At 38.2% G+C, this 20,571-nt stretch overlaps 1 long non-coding RNA gene across 1 annotated transcript; it reads right to left on the bottom strand.

Annotated features, from left to right (window-relative positions):
- Nucleotides 1-1,527: 1,527 nt before the first annotated feature.
- Nucleotides 1,528-3,490, bottom strand: LOC122972316. Its single transcript, XR_006399723.1, has 3 exons — nt 3,203-3,490; nt 1,815-2,029; nt 1,528-1,575 (listed from the first exon to the last, which is right to left on the bottom strand). It is a non-coding gene; the product is annotated as an uncharacterized LOC122972316 (long non-coding RNA).
- Between the last annotated feature and the right edge of the window lie 17,081 nt (nt 3,491-20,571).

Here is a 20,571-nt window from a genome sequence, read left to right as displayed (position 1 = left end):
ATTTTTCATCCAGATTTATCTAAAATACATCTTTTTTCTTTCTTAAATACAACCTCTCAGAATTCTGTAACATTGTCTGAAGGCTGCATCACAAATACAGAAGTGGATCTTTGATTCATTATTAGAGCAATAATGTCTTGTGGATTGTAGATTGTAACTGAGGTCTAAACTCTGACATGAGGTGAAGTTCTGCTGCAGCAGAGTGAAAGATTTACCTGTTAGATACACAACATGTTCCCACACTAGTGTCCCCTTTTTGTCTTTGACCATCAAAGTCACTTTCTCTTGGTTTATGGGGAGGACAACCTCAAATGTTGGGAAGAAATTTGGCCCGTCCACTGGATGAAATTCTTTATGCTGAAAACCAGAAACAAAGCGTAAAAAAAAATGTTTATCTAGTACTCTGATTGTGAATCTATTTTCCAAAATTGTAAATATAATAATTAAGCTTGTAACCATTAGAAGTGTTTTAGAACTGACTCACCTTGGGCTGTATTATGAAGGCCTCATCACAGTGAACACTGTAACTTCGATTAGTGATGAGACGACACTTGGAAGAGCTCCTGATGTACTCAGCTTCTTCTTGTTGGGCTTTAACCTTCAGTGATAAAACATTTTTATTATGGTGTTTATTCTCAGATAGACAATGACTTCTCTGCATTATTCATATTCTGTTCTTGTACATGCTGGACATCTATAGATGAATCTAGACGAGTTGTAGGTGGAAGTAAACAAGCCTCCATCACTGTAATGTTTGTAAAGGATTTCCCTTTTTATCTGTCCAGGAGATCCTGTAGAAGCAGTTCTTTGTTGAAAATATAGTTATATACTGTTAATTATTGAAGTTTCTTGTGAAAATATTATTCTAAGAAAATATCTCAGAATAACATGAAAAATATCTGTTAAAACAAGAAAAGTTTATAACAAAACTGAGCAAATATTTATTTTGTCATGGTGGCAGCAACACACTGCCATATGGAATACCTAGATATTTAATTTTATATTAATCTAGTCCACTATTCAATATTCACACCAGCTGGTGCTGGTATCACGAGTGACACTGTGACAGACAATAATGTACTCCAGAGAAAACCCAGAAAAAAATTAAAAACGAAAAAGAGCAATCTGAAGATTTCCGGTTCAGATCATTATTATTCTGAATTATTCTTACTACAGCTTGATAAGGTTTGATAACAGGTATAGAGGAGTGAGGTGTAGCTGACTGTTCAGCCTGTTGTGGAAACAGCTGTGGTTTAAAACATGAGTTCAGGCTGATGGTAAGCACATACTGTATGACAGATAGTTTTACCTCTTCCAGAGAAATGTTGTCCTGCAGCAGAAATACATCAAGTATTCGATTATGTCTGTCTGGAGGTCGGAGGAACAGCAGAACCACGCCTCTAATTGTTGGTCTGCTGTTCATTAATCTCTTAGTGAGATCCCAGAGCAGGCCAAAGGCAGAGAGATGAGGGACGTTCACAACCACATGAGTGTCTGTAATCTTCAGCAGCTCCTGGATGCTCATTTCATCATCAGCGATGTGGGCGACAGACAGCAGACCTTCAGGGAGCGGAGCTGTGAAAACATCAGATTTATTTTATTAACAACAACCTCATTATAATGTTAGTGCTCATTTTATTTGATTTCCAGGACACTCTGTCTGGTGAGTGAAGAATTAAACAGTTTCCCAGGTCGGTCAAATCATCCAACATGACTGTCAGTGTTGGTGGGTGGGAAGTCTGTTAGTGTCGGTGCACTAACAGGAGACTTATCGTTGTTTTAATAAAACTCACAAAGCACAATAATCAGCTTACCATCCACGGTTTCACAGCGTGGCAGCTGGAGCTGACTGACAGCACCGTCAGGACTCTGGATGTCGAACAGCGGCCCTGCAGCCATTTTGCCACCTGGTTGTAGGTGACTTTCATTCCATTGGACATTACTGTACAGCAGCTCTGCCTCCTGAGTCATAACAAACACCAGTCCAGTCAAAGTACACTGGAACACACCTCGACCAGGACAATTGAACCTGTAGGACACAGAGGAGCTGATTAAACAACACAAATACAAGCTCATTCAGCCTTTTTCCTGGTTTGAATGAATAAAAACTAAAGAATGAATTTGCTGAACAAAATGTGCTGTGACTGCTGCAGTGCTTAAAAAGCTGTAGAGCAAACTGAACTGCTGGACAAGATGTGAGGGAAGCAGCAGCTGCAGGAGCATGAATTCAATTCAATTCAATTCAATTCAATTCAATTCAATTCAATTCAATTCAATTCAATTCAATTCAATTCAATTCAATTTTATTTATATAGCGCCAACTCACAACAGAAGTCATCTCAGGGCACTTTTCACACAGAGCAGGTCTGGACCGAACTCTTTAATTTACAGAGACCCAACAATTCCCCCATGAGCAGCAACTTGACGAAATTTTAAGCCTACTAGATGGTTCCATAGAAGAGGAGCCTGATAGCTGAAGGCTCTGCCTCCCATTCTACTTTTAAAGACTGTAGGAACCACCAGTAAGCTGCATACTGGGAGCGCAGTGTTCTAGTGGGATAATACGGTATTATGAGCTCTTCAAGATATGATGGTGCCTGACCATTAAGGGCTTTGTAAGTTAGGAGAAGGATTTTAAATTCTATTCTAGATTTTACAGGAAGCCAATGTAGTGAAGCTAAAATGGGAGAAATGTGATCTCTTTTTCTAGTTTTAGTCAATACACGTGCAGCTGCATTCTGGACCAGCTGGAGAGTCTTTAGAGACTTGTTAGGGCAGCCTGATAATAAGGAATTGCAATAATCCAGCCTAGAAGTAACAAATGCGTGAACTAGTTTTTCTGCATCGTTTAGGGACAGGCTGTGCCTGATTTTTGTGATATTACGTAAGTGAAAAAAGGCAGTCCTTGAAATTTGATTTATGTGGGAGTTAAAGGACATATCCTGATGAAAGATAACTCCCAGATTCCTTACGGTGGTGCTGGAGGCCAGGGTAATGCCATCCAGAGTAGCTATATCATTAGATAATGTGTTTCTAAGGTGTTTAGGGCCAAACACAATAACTTCAGTTTTATCTGAGTTTAGTAGCAGAAAATTGCAGGTCATCCAGGTCTTTATGAAAAGTGTTAGAAGCAAAGTTTCATCACTGAAAGGAGTTGTCGATGTTCAAGGATGAAATATTCTGCATCTTATGTTTTGGTTACCTGTATGAAATGTTTGCAGACTCAGTCAGCACTTCGGGTGTGAAGTCCTAAAATGTAGAAAGTGACAACATTAGTTACAGAAACTGACCACCAGGACATGAACCTCACTGCTTCAGTTTCTACTCCACCTGCACTCTGTACTGTTTATTCATCACCTGATTATCACTAGTTCACAATTAAATGATCAGTTGCTCTTTAACTTTACATTCTTCAGTGAAAGATCCTGCAGGACTACGTTAGACAGCAGCTGGTGGTTTCACAGATGAGGAGGCAGAAATGAATTATGAAGAGTTTCTGATGGAGGAGGAAGGAGCAGCGAGTGAGAGGAGGAAACGAGGAGAGTTTAGATGTAAGGAGTATTAACCTCTGGAGGAACCTGAGTCTGATCAATAACACATTAATAAACATGTTAAAGTAGAAAATGGACATCTGTATTGACTCTACCTCTCTGAACAACCTCTCTGAATCATCAGAATCCAGCTGATCCTCTCTGTTGTCCTCAGACACATTGAGGGTTGTGTTGGATGTGGACGGACCTGAGAAGCAGACACACAGCAGATGTTAAACTCACTTCTGGACATCCTTGTGGTCCAGTGGGTTAGACTCATACACAAAGCTGCAACATAAAGTCACAATTTAAGGCTGGACAGAGACTTTCGCTACATGTCTCCTGTTAGTCTCTACTGGAAAACCTTCCAGTAAAGTCAAAATGGCAAAGAAATACTGTAAAAAGTTTCAGACAAAGTTTCAGTCATTTTTCAGTCGAGACCACGTTTGAACAAAATTTACTCCAAAACCAAAGTTACATTTGATTTACAAAGTGTCCATTAAGTGTTTTTACTGTATTATTTCAATCATTGCAGTGAAGCAAACTGTCTTGTTTTGCACAAACTGTCAACACAGCAACATTTTAATTCATCATTCCATGACTTTGGACATTTGAACACGAGGATAAAATCCAAACTCAACACAGAAATGACTGAGAATCAAACTGCAGACCTTCTTGCAGTGAGGCAACACATCATCTTTCCCAAAAGTCAAAATAGATCAGAACAAAGCAGAAGAAAATACCAGAAAATTCAAAAAATCTCTATTATATTTCCCCAGAGTGCAAGATGATGTCTTCCAGTTTCAAAGTTCTGTCTGATCAACAGACCAAAACTCATAAATATTGAGTTCACAATGATATAAAACAGAAAAAAATGGCTCTGTCCAAAAGTAACAACATCCTCCTACTATCACCTCTAATGCTCATTGATTAACACTTGATATCTCGTTTGTTTAATCTGGACAAAAACTGAGGTGTTAAAACAACAATCTCCCACTATATAGGAGTTCAGTCTCATGGTCATTTGTGGAATAGTCACAAAATTTGATCTATCGATTCATGTACATGGACACCAATTTTCCATTTTTTTTCGTGACACTCACCACGACTTTCAAACTAATGTATTTCTATTGGAAGTTGTCTTTATGCCTGAACTTTTTTTTCTGTCATTCAGGACTTGGGAGCACGGAAGCTGTATTGTTGTTTTTTCCTCATTCGTAATTCATTTTTAAACTGTAACCACTACATTACTCAACATTAGTTATCTTCGTTTTTATTTCTTAGTCCTGTTGGCGGACCGGATGACCCGCTACCAGGAAGTAACTCACTGCAGATTTGAATGACATCCTCGAAATTTCTCAACACAAAAACACAAAAGTGTCCTTTAATTCAGCATCTTTGACTCTGAGAAATCAAGTTGTTTAGTCATTATATTATACTGCCGGTCTGCAGTATAATATAATGTTATACTGAATATATGTTATGTCTATTATGTCACAGCTTTAGCTGGCGTCTTCACCATAGTAACGGTCGCTGAGGATCATGAACTTACTATCTATCCATCCACCCTCCAACCCGCCTTCTCCACATGAGGAAGTCAGCTCATATAGATGTCATCTAAACTAAGTCAGTTTCCCTGTGATACATATTGTAGAAATGCTGATATGATACATATTGAAACGTAGAGATTCAACGTATCTGTGGTCTGCAGAAACATATAATGCCAACATTTTATTCTGGCGACTGGGCTGCTGACAAACATGGACCTAAAACTTTTTAAGGCTGCGTTCAGACCTTCAGACGTTTTAACTACATTTTTTCTTGTTATTTTTTATGTCTTCAGTGATCTTATAGCTGCACATTTTCAGTATTCAATGAATCAAACAGGATACATTTTCAGTCTCATGTGATTAATTTACAGAACAGAGCACAGGGTCGACCTCGAATGAAACTTTTTTTTTGTTAAATTATGCAGCAGAATAAACATTTTTTGAGCATAGAAGAAGCAACTGGAGTTAATTAGGGGGTGAAAACAGACTTTATTTGTCTGTGCTATTATTTAAATACCAGCGTTAATAAGATAATTTATGTTTCATATTGATTCAAACTCACTAAAAGTTCAGGCTATGAAACTTGATCTGGTGCAGCACAATGTTGTGAGTTTTAAGATTCTTACAAAATGTTTAACAATAGAGAAACACCTGAGAACTGAAGATGTTGGTGGGAGACTTTCTGCTACTGTACCTGACTCCAGCTCTGATGAAAGACACTGATCCACCTCACAGAGAGCATCAATCAGAGCTGAACTGGCTTCTGTTCCTTTTCTTCGCACCGTGTCGATCACCAGTCATGCTTTATCTGCTCTGTTCAGTGTTCCGGCAAACTCCATTTCACCATCATTTATGACCTCACGCTGCAGGAGTTTATCCAGCAGCTTGTGTAGATTAGCTTCAGACACTCTGTCAACAAACTTCAGCTTCTCGTCTGGGGGGACACTCTGAGTCTCTGCCGGATCAGGACCTGGAAGATGAAGTACCTGTGTTCAATAACCAGCTGAGAGCTCATAGAGGTGAAAAGAACAGGACCAAAATAAAAATGCTGCGAGATTTAAGCTGCACCCACAGAGCAGCAGCAGGAGCTCTGATTTAGAGCTGAAACTGATGATTATTTTTATTACTGATTACTGTATTCTCTCAATTAACTGACTGTTTGGTCTATAAATGCCAAAAAGCGTCCATCCCAGTTCAAGGTGACATTCATTAATTGACGAGAGGTTTCAGCTCTACGTTGTTGTGATGTTTAAACTTGTGTGTTGGGTGTAAAAAACATTAATTAGCTGCATGAAGCCACTGTCACTGACAACTTTATGTTTATGTACCTTTTTCTAAAATGTATTTGTTCATATTGTCGTATGAAATGTGCTTTATAATTAAACTTGACTTGACTACTGACTTTAGTGATCATCAAACCTTTCCTCTAGCGCCACCATCAGGTTTGTGATTCAGACTGGAGCCGAGCAATATGCTACAAAAATACTTTTTAAGCTTAGGGACTATTCACAATTTGAATTGATTTTTGTGGGACTCACAAATGATCTGCAATTCATGAGCAGAGATTATTGGTGAAATGTGACTTTGCTGCCATGAAACTGTAACACAGGTCTCAGTAATGACTGTCATTACATCTAAAATCATGAAACATATCACACTGTTATGATGTGATATAAAAGCGTCTCTCTGACTGATGTGATGTCATGTTTGTCTCTTCCTGTGACTGACCTTCTGCTCCTGAGCCAATGTTTGACAGCTTCATCACCAGATCATTCCTGCTGATCTTCTTTAAAACGCTCTTCATCACCCTCACAGCTCGATCAAGTTGATATTTCTGCACTATCAGATCCACAGTGTCCGGCCTGTCTGCCTTCGACAGCTTGTTCGCTTTGATGGGTTCAATGTCATCTGCCTTTTCATTCTTCAGGAACCACTTGAAGTTCTTGAATTCTTCATCTACTAAATCTTCCAGAAGGTTGATGAGGTCCTCCTCCGTCATCTTGGCTCTCTGGTAAAATCAGAGAACATTGAATGACAGTTATACAACAGTTATGTTTCTGTCTGTTGGTGTTTCTACTGTTCTGGAACTTTCTATCATGTCAAAGTCTTCCTCGGTAGATGGAGTTTGCACAGTTGTCATGGAAACGTTGATGTTCAAATATTTTACAGGCTTATAAATTAATAAAAGTAATACAATAGTTGACAAAATAATCTCCATGACAGTTCCAGTTAGTCTTCTGCTTTCAGTCCAATCTGTTCGTTGTCGTTCAGTGAACTCAGGGGGTTGTTCCATCAACGGGATAGCCTGGCTTATTTCGATAAGCCTCACTAATTTAAGCGAGAGTTCCGTTCCATCACTTATATGAGTTCCAGCTCAGTAACCATGGTAACTTAGTCAGCAGAACTAACTGCTCCATGGCAGGTTAACGGTCAAGCTTAACTCAGCTGTATGTCAAAGAATGTCCAACGGACGAAAACAGACTCTCAAAAGACGGTGCCATCAAGTGTCTTTTCACACTTGCATCACTTGTCCGTATTCAGGAAACATAAAATAGAAGAACTCTGGGAGACTTTTACAAATATACTTTAGCAAATCCCCATTTTATTCGTGTTCACTCCTGTGTTGGACTGAACCCTTTTATTTAAAAGCTTAGCGTTTATAATTTAAGAAATAAAAGTGTGCCAGCGTTATTTTGAAGTTATTTATTTATTCATTCACTCATTTTGTTCAAGATGTGAAGACAAATAGAAAATTAAATAAAGTCCAAACCATGAACCTTCTGCTGTATTTAAATGGATACAGTATTAACTGCTTATAGTGAGCAACATTCACAGCTCTCTTCGCCTGTTCTGCCACCAGTAAAAGAAGGAACTTGTCGCTGACAAAAGTCAGAACCTGCTGCTTCTAAAATGCTCACAATGTGTTTGAAACAGCTGTACTGTATTTTGAAACAGTCAATAAAATTCAGTAACTCTATATTCATGTAGGGTAATAAATATATAAATGTCAGTGAGATGGTATTCTGCATGAGAAATAAAGAAAAAAAGAAAAGGTTATGATATTATAGTGATATTTGACACGGACAGACGTGATCACTAATTATGTATTATATCCTTCTCCAGTTTCTTTATCTCCAACTGCAACTTAATATTTAACTTCATTGACGCTTGTTAATGGACATTTTATAAAAGAGAAAATGTGTCAAAGAGCATGGTAATGTTGGTAAGCTGGTTCACTTAAGTTGCTGACACCGTAATTTTAATTATACATCTGATATTATCTAGCCTAGTGATAATATAACCACACTGATATGAAAGGCAATACTACTGAATGCTCATTTATTAACAAAGAAAGATAAAACCATGAACAGGAACAAGCACTGCTCTTCATTTTGCCCAGCCAGATGCAGGGATTGAACCATCGATCTTCCAGTAATAAGTTTACTTGTCTAACCTTTAGGCCATCACTACCTGCCTACAGGAACGCATTTAATCTGTCATCAACTTTGTGCCAAGTCATCTCCTTCACCCTGTTAATTGCAGCAGTTAATTGCAGGAAAACCCCTTCATATTCTTCATATAGTTTCATCAGCAGGTTTGTTCGGCTGCGGAGAAGAACACCGCTCTAGTTTTCTCTTCTTTTTGCGACATAGTATCATCTTTTCTACAATCGACTGTTCTGGGCTGCTTATGTACTCTGTGCACACCGCAAGCTTATTCCAGTCTGGCTAGACTTAGTGTTGACTAGAGGCAGCTAAGCTGCATTAGTGGAACGGCTTGAACCTCAAGTGAAAGTTGACGTTAATTCTAGCCAGGCTTTTTCAAGTAAGCGCAGCTTTCTTTAGCTGCGTTGATGGAACAGCCCTCTGGTGTCTTTATGTGTTTGTTTTGATTCATGGAAACTGCTGTGAAAGTTGTTGACTGAGAGCACTCTTGTCTTCAAAATTTAAAGGTTATTGGTTGTAAGATTGTAAGGTTGTTATTCTCGTCTTTAAATAGATGTTGGCTCTCTATTTGCTGGTGTGTTTTTGAAGGAGGCAGAAGAGGAAGTGATTGGCTCAGGGGTACCACAAATACACAAGCCAATCACCAACAAGGAGTCAGTGCAGCTGCAGACCCCGAAGTTTCAAAGTTTGAGAGGTTATGTTTTATGTTCTAGCAGCAGTTACATTAACTGCAGAGGTTTGCAGGTGCACGTATGAGTTTGTGAAGTCTGGTTTGAAAACCGTTCACCTGGCCCTCCATTCTACTCTGCTACGCAAAGGACACAAAGGACAATAATGTTAACATTCTTTAATTTAGCTCTAAAATGTTTTTTAATATAAAGCTTCATAAACTGGTTAAAGGGGCGGTTCACCCAACATATGAAAAAAAATCTTTTGGTGCTTTGAGTGTCTTCACTCCTTCATTCCTTCTGCTATCAGGCTGCTAAATACCAACAGTAGTCATTTCAAATGAATGCCTCATTCATTTAAACTTGTGTGAACCATTAAGGGTGTTTTTTTATCTTTGTTTGCTTGTCATCAGGCTCCTCGTGTTAAGCCTGCATTTACGGGACAACCTGAGGGTTCCAGAGTGTGTTGCTTAGTGCTTCATTCCTTTAAACTTATGTGAATTATTTTGCATGTGTGAGGTGACTCAAGGCTGCCAGAGTGTGTTTACTGCTTGTGTTGTTGTATCCATGTGCTGATCTGTTGTCTCTGATGTGTTACTGCCTGCTGTTGTGTGTGGACTGGGTAAACTGTAGAACTGAACTGTTCTAGGATAAATAAAGTCGTCTGAGTCAAAAGAATCAGATTGTTGTCAGTTGAGAGACTTCAGTGAAGCTTTGATTCAATCCACACTTTATAGAGGTTTTATCTTCTGTTTCTGTTAATGTCAACTTCTAAGACCATTTACCTACCTCTCCTCTTTGGAGATTCCTCTTTGGATTTTCTCTTCTTGGACCTGGAAGAGAAATATATCTATATTATCTATCTATAACCAGAGAAAAGACTGTTGTTTAATAACCCAACAGTCACTTTTAAACAGAGACCTTTTAGAAATGATGAACATTTTAACAAAATCTCCACATGGCAGGAGACGGGGAGGAGCTATCCACGTATCTGACAATTCAGAAACAACTTCTTCACAAAAACATTTCAAAGAAAAATCCTCATTTAAGCTGTTAGATGTAAGATTTTGCAAAAAAAATCAATCCAAAAAACTGTCTGGAGCAACAGTCTGTACCTCTTCCCTCCATGTTTGGGCATATTAACCACCTGTATGCCCATAAATCTGAGATGGCTAACATCATGCTAATGTTCATTAAAATGCAGAGCGACACTTTTCACATAAACAGACACAGATAACCATCAGTTTAACCATCAGGTAATCTGTGATGTTTGAGAAACTGTCTTTGTTTATAACAAACCTTTTTCTAAAATGTATTTCAAGAATCATAAAACACTCTTCCAAACATCTGGATGAAAACATTTAATCCACTGAATGATAAAAAAGATTTTTACCATTTTCCCAAATTTCAAATCAGTTTCCTATCCAGGTAGCTGACGGGCTGCCATCTTTGTTTTGATTTAGAAAGGAAATGGTCCACTGTATGATGGAAATAAAAATATTTTCCATTAGTCAGCAGACCAAATATTTTTCATCCAGATTTATCTAAAATACATCTTTTTTCTTTCTTAAATACAACCTCTCAGAATTCTGTAACATTGTCTGAAGGCTGCATCACAAATCCAGAAGTGGATCTTTGATTCATTATTTGAGCAATAATGTCTTGTGGATTGTAGATTGTAACTGAGGTCTAAACTCTGACATGAGGTGAAGTTCTGCTGCAGCAGAGTGAAAGATTTACCTGTTAGATTCACAACACGTTCCCACACTGGTCTCTCCTTCCGGCCTTTGACCATCAAAGTCACTTCCTCTTGGTTTATGGGGAGGACAACCTCAAATGTTGGGTAGAAATTTGGACCATGCTCTTGGCAAAATTCTTTATTCTGAAAACCAGAAACAAAGCGTCATTTTCATACCTGTTGTAAAAAATGTTTATCTAGTACTCTGACTGTGAATCTATTTTCCAAAATTGTAAATATAATAATTAAGATTGTAACCATTAGAGGTGTTTTAGAACTGACTCACCTCAGGCTGTATCCTGGAGGCCTCATCACAGTGAACACTGTAACTTTGACCATTGATGAGATAACAGCTGGAAGCGCTCCTGATGTACTCAGCTTCTCCTTGTTGGGCTTTAACCTTCAGTGATAAAACATTTTTATTATGGTGTTTATTCTCAGATAGACAATGACTTCTCTGCATTATTCATATTCTGTTCTTGTACATGCTGGACATCTATAGATGAATCTAGATGAGTTGTAGGTGGAAGTAAACAAGCCTCCATCACTGTAATGTTTGTAAAGGATTTCCCTTTTTACCTGTCCAGGAGATCCTGTAGAAGCAGTTCTATGTTGAAAATATAGATAAAGTTATATGTTAATTATTTAAATTTCTTGTAAAACATTATTCTAAGAAAATATCTCAGAATAACATGAAAAATATCTGTTAAAACAAGAAAAGTTTATAACAAAACTGAGCAAATATTTATTTTGTCATGGTGGCAGCAACACGCTGCCATATGGAATACCTAGATATTTAATTTATATTAATTCAGTCCACTATTCAATATTCACACCAGCTGGTGCTGGTATCACGAGTGACACTGTGACAGACAATAATGTACTCCAGAGATAACCCAGAAAAAAAATTAAAAACGAAAAAGAGCAATCTGAAGATTTCCAGTTCAGATCATTATTATTCTGAATTATTCTTACTACAGCTTGATAAGGTTTGGTAACAGGTATAGAGGAGTGAGGTGTAGCTGACTGTTCAGCCTGTTGTGGAAACAGCTGTCGTTTAAAACATGAGTTCAGGCTGATGGTAAACACATACTGTATGACAGATAGTTTTACCTCGTCCAGAGGAATGTTGTCCGGCAGCAGAAATACATAGAGTATTTGATGATGTTTGTCCAGAGGTCGGAGGAAAAGCAGAACCCGGCCTCTACATCGTGTTGGGATGTTCAGTAACCTAATGAGACTCAGGAGCATGCCATGGACTGTGAAAACACAGATTTCTTTTACTAACAACAATCTTATTATAATGTTAGTGCTCATTTTATTTCATTTCTAGGACACTCAGTCTGGTCACTGAAGAATAAAACAGTTTCTCAGATGGGTCAAATCATCCAACACAACTGTCAGTGTTAGTGGGTGGGAGGGCAGTGAGGGATTGTGACTACGTCCACACTAATACATTTTCATTTCAAAACAGCATTTTTAAACAAAAACGAGCAGATTGTCTACTCTGCGGTTGGATGCTTAGTTGCAGACAGTACTATGGAGGAAGAACAGGAAGCGAACGTGGGTGTCTGAGTCATCATTTTCAAAAGTCTCTGTTTCTGTCCGTCCACATAAACGTAGCAAAACATATGCGTTTTAAAACAAAAAAATATCAGTGTGGATGTAGCCTGTGACTCTTTTATGTTAGTCGGGGCTTCTATGAGGAGTAGGGTGGGGTCTAGAGGAGATAAATTGTTTAAACTCACTATTAAGTATATTAAGTTGAGGACAAGAGGAAAATATAAGAAATATAGATAAATAAATCCTGACGACATGTGACCTCCTGAACTTTCCTCTTAGGACAAAATCACACATCACGAAACATCAGAATTTAACGGGCAGTCAGGCCTGAACTGAACAGGAGAAAATGACATGGATTGTTCTGTCACAAGTCTAAACCTGGACAAATATTGTGGAGGAGAACCGATTCTTTCAATGTCTTTTAATCTCTGTTTCTGTCTTTCTCTTTAAGTATGATAATTTCTAGATAAGTTACACACTACTGCTTTAAGATGTCTTTTCTTTCTGAAATTAAACACAATTACAATCTAAACTGTGTGTCACAATACAAACGTTCACAGTGTCTGTACAAAGTTAAATGTGCTGTTCATGGTCCCAGAGGATCTCAGAGCTTTTCTCTAGTGCCACCATCAGATGAAAGATTCCACTAATATACAATATATTATATATTATCATATTTCCCTGAAATTTACTGAACACATTCATGCTCCCCAGATGATGAACCCTTTTGATTTTCCTCTAGCGCCACCCTCAGGACAAACTTTACATGTTTAGCTCCACTACTGGTACAACTCAAAAACAGATAAATAATCAGAGCATTTGTTTATCCTGTGGCTGTAATGAACTCTGTAGCATGTAGGAGGCGCTAACAGAACTTTTATCATTCTTTTAATAAAACTCAAAGCACAATAATCAGCTTACCCGACATGGTTTCACAGTGTGGCAGATGGAGCTGACTGACTGTCAGGACTCTGGATGTTGAACGGCGGCCTTTTAGATGTATTTTGTCACGTCACGATTGCACTTTGAACTGGTCTCAACACTCACAACCTTTATGTCGGTCAGGTGTAGTGCTATTCTGTCTGTCCTCCTCCCTGTAGGAAAAAACACAAACACAGCAGTTATCTGGACTGTCTTATGAAAAGGATTCAAATAATCAGACTCTATCTCTGGTGATTCCACACAACCACAAGCTGTTAATCATCATCCGGACTTTACATTCCGGCTTTGAGTTAATTTACACAAGTAGGGTTATAGTCTGGACTTGTCCTGTGTCCCAAAGTTAGTTGAATTTATGATTAAAAAATGCTAAATGTTCCTGCTCACATTAAGGTAAATTACTGAACTGCTTTCAGTAGAAACAGTCTCTTATTTTAAGTCTGAGGGTCCAGCTTCATCACTGAAGTCTGGAGGATGATGTTTGGACACACAGGTGGATACTGGAGACTCTGATTTGTTCTCTTCCTCCACACAACCGCTCATCCTCTGGTTTCCAGTCAATGTGACATGTGAACCATCAGAATCAAAGAGCCTGGACACATTCACTCACCGGCCACTTTATTAGGTACATCTACACACTGGAGACACACACACATACAGAGTATAATAAACCCAGTCGTACTTCTCAACTTTGTAGCTTCTTAATGTTTCAATGATGTTGGATAATGTTTCAGTAACTGAATTACCTCTCTCTCACCATCACTGTGTACTCTTTGATGCCATGATAACCTTAACTAGAACAAAAAAAGGAACTTAAAGTTCAAAAGAGACTTTTAGATGATAAATTCTGATCTTATGATTCAAGCCACAGTCATGACTGCTCTCTAAATGACATGGTAGAAAATCTCAGTGGTGTCTTCTGTGTTAAATACTGTTGCTCCACTAAAAGTTAAGGTGGACCAACAGAATCTCCCCATGGTTAAACAATAATAATGTGAATGAGATCAAGAGAAACTGTCAAGCAGCTGAGAGAAAATGGAGGAAAACTAAGCTCACAGTTCACTGTGATATATACAAAGAAGCCATAACTGCCTATAACAAAGCTGTACAAATGGCAAGACAAGAGTACTTCTCTAAAATTATTACAGAGAACGCTGGAAACTCTAGAGTACTGATCTCCACTATTGACCAGCTGCTCAACACTGCCTCCACCCCTCCACAGTCTTGACTAGCGAAGTGTGAGGAGCTCGCACTGTTATACAACAACAAAATAACCTTTATCAGAGCCGCTGGAGTAAACACAGATGATCTCAACAAACACTGTAATGTAACCATGGGAAGATTAACATGTATCACACTGAGTGAGCTTTGCAAAACTGTCACCGAGTGTAACTCCTCCACCTCCTGCATTGATCCTGCACCTACTGCATTTTTAAGCAGGTGTTTAATAGTGTCTCAAGTCATGTGCTGAACATTATAAATACATCTCTTAGAACAGGAATCTTCCCAGATGCCTTCAAAACAGCTGCTGGAAAACCTTTATTAGAGAAACCAAACCTAGATAGTAATGTACTGACTAACTACAGGCCGATATCCAACCCTCCATTCATTAGTAAATTACTTGAAAAGATAGTTTCAGTCCAGTTAAATAACCTGGAGGAGTTTCAGTCAGGCTTTAGAACAAACATCAAAACAACATCAGCGACCTCAGACTGAACTATGATGAGAATAAGGTGTCAGTTCTTATCCTCTTAGACCTAAGCACAGCATTTGATAAGATTGACCATGACATCCTAATCAGTCATCTTGAAAGGTGGGTTGGTCTTTCTGACTGTGTTAAACTGGTTCAAAACAAACATCAAAGGGAGAAAGTTTTACGTCAGTCTTGGAGATCATGTGTCTGAGGAACATGACAGCTGCCTTGGTCCATGACATCATCAGAGAGCACCATGTATGTTTCCATGGTTACGCCGATGATACACAACTGTACATCTCTGCAGAACCAAATGATGCTGCAGCTATTAACTCCATCACCAACTGTCTATTAGCAATAAATAAATGGATGAGCAATAACTTCTTAAAGTTAAATGAGGATAAAACTGAAATCCTTCTGGTCTGTCCCAAAACAAAAAGAGAAATGCTATTTAATAATCTGTGGAAATTAACTCCCTGGATTAAATCTGAGGTCTCAAGTCTTGGTGTTATTTTAGATTCAGATCTAAACTTCAGTTCACACATCAACAAGGTGACGAAAACATCATTTTTTCACCTCAGAAACAGCAAAAGTACAACCATTTATACATCAAAAAGATGCTAAAAAACTAACTCGTGCCTTCATCTCAAGCCGACTTGATTACTGTTATGCTCTTTTTACTGGCCTACCAAAAAAAACCACTGAGAGACTTCAGCTCCTTCAAAACTCTGCAGCTCGGCAATTAACCAGAACCAAGAGGAGAGAACACATTAGTCCAGTTTTAGCTGCTCTGCACTGGCTTCCTGTAACATTTAGAACTGACTTTAAGGTTCCCCTCCTTACATACAACACTCTTCATGGGCAAGGACCTAACTATATCACCAAATCCCTGTTTAGAAACTTGCCCTTAAGAACACTGTGATCATCTGCTGCTGGTTTATTGGAGATTCCACCGACAGCTGAAAGAAGATCGGTGATGCAGCCTTTGTCAATTACGTCCCAAACTATGGAATGAACTACTGATAGATATCAGGGAAGCAGCTCACTAGATACTTTCAAAAGAAAACTTAAAACCCTCTCTTTACCCAAGCATTTAAATGGCTTTCCACTCGCTCTCTGCTGCACTTTTAAATGTTATATTTTAATTCATTTTATACATTCTATGCTTTAACTTGTTCTTATCATATCTTATTCCTTGATTATTATGCATTCTATGTATTTTAGTTTCACTTTATATTTTATTTTCCATCGTATGTTACATCAATGTTTTTTTTCTACATGCCTTTATGTTCTTTTATGTCCTTGTCATGTAATTTTTGTTGTAAAGCCCTTTGAGCTGCATTTATTGTATGAAAGGTGCTATATGAATAAAGTTATTATTATTATCATTATTATTATTATTATTATTATTATTATTATTATTATTATTATTATTATTAATGGTTTACATGACTTTAACTACAACCATGTGTGTTTTCCAGCCATCACAAAGATTAACTTTGACTCTGGTTTAAATCCAACAAACAGACCTCAGATAAACATCAAGATTAATTCAGCTACTCGTCAAAGAATGTCCGACGGACAGAAACAGACTCTCAACAGATGGTTCCATCAAGTGTCTTTTCACACTCGCATCACTTGTCCGTGTTCGGAAACATAAAATAGGAACTGTGAGGGACTTTTGCAAATATACTTAATCTAACCTCCATTTTATTCATGGTCACTCCTGTGTTGGAGTGAGGCGTTTCCTTTAAAAGTTTAGCATTTATAATTAAAGAAATAGAAGTGTGCCAGCGTTATTTTGAAGTTATTTATTTATTCATTCACTCATTTTGTTCAAGCTGTGAAGATAAAAAGAAAATTAAATAAAGTCCAAACCATGAACCTTCTGCTGTGTTTAAATGTAGGTGGAAGCCGTTTATAGTGATCACAGTTACAGTGATCAGCTACAACATATGGAAAAACATTTTAAACTACGTAAATCTATTTTTGTACTTTACACTGAAATCATGACGGAGACAGAAAGTCACTGCCGCCGGGGAAAAGAAGGAACTTGTCACTGGCAAAAATCAGAACGAACAATGTGCACACTGCGTTTGAAACAGCTGTACTGTACTTTTGAAACAGTCGATAAAATTCACTAACTTTATAATCATGTAGGCTAATAAATATATAGATGGTATTCTGCAGGAGAAATAAAGAAAAAGAAAAGGTTATGATAATAATCTGCTTAGTTTCTTTATCTCCAACTGCAACTTAATTTTTAATTTTCATTGACGCTTATAAAAGAGAAAATGTGTCAAAGAGTATGATAATGTTGGAAAGTTCTCTTAAGTTGCCGACACCATAATTTTAAATATACATCTGATATTATCTAGCCTGGTGATAATAAACCACAGTCATTGATCTGAATGCTCATTTATCAACAAATAAAGATAAAACCATGAACAGGGAGAAGCGCTGCTTCTCACTTTCCCCATGAGGACTCACCAAGCTCGATTCGGGGATTGAACTGTCAAACTTCTAATAATAAGATCGCTCTTCTAACCTTCAGACCATCATTATCTGCCTGCAGGTTGGCATTTAATCTGTCATCAATTTTGTGCCAAGCCATCTCCTTCGCCTTGTTAATTGCAGCAGTAAATTGCAGGAAAACTCCTAAATATTCTTCATATAGTTTAATCAGCAGGTTTGTAGTGCTGCGGAGAAGACCACCGCTCTAGTTTGCTCTTGTTTTTGCGACACAGTATCATCTTTTCAATTATCGACTATTCTGGGCTGCTTATGTACTCCGTGCACGCGCACACTTCAAGTTTATTCCAGCCTGGTTAGAGTTAACGTTGACTAGATGAAGCTAAACTGCGTTAGTGGAACGACTTCAGCCTCCAGTGAAAGTTGACGTTAAGTCTAGCCAGACTTTTTCAAGTAAGCGCAGCTTCCTTTAGCTGCGTTGATGGAACAGCCTTCAGGAAGAGAACAAAGGAAACAACGTTTGAAGACGTAAACACTCAATCAGTAAAATAATCAGCAGATTGATCAATAATGATAGTAATCATTATTTGCAGCTCTGATATTAACACTCACCCTGCCTCAGACTGTTTTCCTCCTTCTGCTCTGTTGACTTTAAAATAGAGTCTGACTGAATACTTTCACTTTCAGGGTTCCTCCCTGTTTGCTCCTCCCGCCTTCTGGTGTACAATATACTGTATACGATACTGTCAGAAGAAAAAAAACTGTAGAGTAAATACATTTAAAGTACATACTGTGGTATTTAAAAGTTAAACCAGAGTTTAAGAGGTTAAAATGCCTTAAAGTCCTGCAGGTGATTTTTGCAGGATTTCTACACCTAAATGTGCACATTAGTGCAGTTTAGCCTCACAATGTGACACTGGTGAATTTAGACATCTGCCTTTAGTCTGACTACATGTTGGATTAAAAGCTATAATATGTAATTATTCTACATTAAAATGTCTAAAAACAACTAGACCTATGTTATATATGTTGTTGAGTTGTGTACTTACATTATCCCAAATGTTTCCAACAATGTTCAAACTCAGAGAAATCTGTAATTTAATCAAAGTAACGGACCGTTTCATTTGGTCGCCTGTCGATGGCGTCATACCTCCTCTACCAAAGAGTAAACACGCACTAGATGCATACGGCGGCGCTGTGTTTGTCCGCTACAATGGCGTCTACCAAAGAGTAACTTACTCACATACAAGATAGTACATCGGCGTTGTGGTTGTTCCACACAAACTGTTATAAATGGACTTTTATTCAGTTTTAAGACACATTTTCATGATAAATTTAGGTGGTTTTTAACTATATCTTTTAGCCGGAAGAAGGATTTTAGTCATTGGATGTCTGGATCTTAAGTTATCAGAGAAATAAACTGGACAAACATTAGCAGCAGCTCGGCTAACAGCCCCTCCAGGAAGTCCGGTGGTCGCCATACATCGTCAGAGAAACATGTGAAACAGCTTTAATTAGTATTTTAAAGATTTTAATCTGCGTGTACGTTTGTTTTTGGAGAGGAGGAGACCTCTGCGGATAATTCGGCTCCCAGGAGAAACCGGCCGAACGTCTGGATCTAAAGTTATCAGAGAAATAAACCGAACAAGTGTTAGCAGCAGCTCAGCTAACAGCCCGTACCAGACGTCCGGTCGTCGCCGTACATCGTCAGAGAAACACTGTTTTTTTAGGTGAAACAGCTTTATTCAGTGTTTCTGCCTGTAATCACCGGGTCTGTTTGTTCTGGAGAGGAGGAGACCTCTGCGGGTAATTTGGCTCCAGGGAGAAACCGGCTGAAACTTAAGGACGTCTCAATTCCTAAAATGGATCTCGAGGAGAGAGGAGGTTTGCTGGAGGAGCTATGAGCGAGGATGCACAGGTGTATCCTTTGCAGAAGTCATAAAAAAGGTGTGACATACATTTATTCATATATATATATATATATATGTGTGTGTGTGTGTGTGTATGTGTGTTACATAAAAAATAACAATGTATAACATCCCTACATTCTTTTCACATTATGCCAAGTTGTGATTTGAATTAAAATATATAATTTGTCATGAATACTGTTCTGCTGATCATATTTAACTGTCGTTGCTTTAAGATGACAGCTCTGAAGCAAGGATGTCTTATTTTGTTAAATGCCTGTTGCCTTGACTCCTCTGCTCACTTCTCAGGTGGGAGGGACTAAGAGGAGAGGAGGCGAGGAAAGGAATCGAGGATGTACAAACTGAGAAATGAGGAGGGAGGACTGTCTTTCTCAAGGACAAGTTAAGAGGAAAGATGCTTGTCACCATTATGATTTGAGGACCTACTGAACTTCCTGTCAATATCACCTGCTAGTGCTGCTACAGTTGTTGGTGATAAACATGACATGACTGCTTCCTGTTTTCACATTTTCCTGGAGTCCATTTGACTTCCTTCTATCTGCTGAACATCAGGAAGCAGCTGTGGCTGCACCTCACAGCAGGTATTTTTGCTCTACAATTGAAATGTCTCTGAACAAGACATTGTTGAAGGATGAACCCTCTTACTGCCTTTCTTGGAATTATCTTCCATTATATAATTTTTTAAAATGATCTGTATGAATCAGTAATACAGCTGGTGTCATGAATGCATAACTAAAGAGCACTCCACCAATCAGCATTGCTTTCCTATAACACTGTCAGATTCACGATGGATAGAACCAGAGAGATCATATTTTTTATTTTACACATTCTTCTTTCCTGTCAAAACCTGGTGCCTACATTACCCACAATGCAACGCAACTCCATTCACTCCACTGCACAGATTGTGGTGTATTATGCTAGTAGCTGCTAATGTAGCCTGGAGCTGCTAGCTAGAGATGAGGAGCTACAAAGGTCTGCTAACATCACTTCTTTCTAACTCCACACATTCAGATTTTTAAAGTTTTATATTATATTATGGCTGAA

The sequence above is a fragment of the Thunnus albacares genome, chromosome 21 (genome assembly GCF_914725855.1).
Source record: "Thunnus albacares chromosome 21, fThuAlb1.1, whole genome shotgun sequence".
In the NCBI taxonomy this organism is placed as follows: domain Eukaryota; kingdom Metazoa; phylum Chordata; class Actinopteri; order Scombriformes; family Scombridae; genus Thunnus; species Thunnus albacares.
Note: the sequence above shows the minus strand (reverse complement) of the source record. Positions and strands in the feature narration are given on the sequence as shown.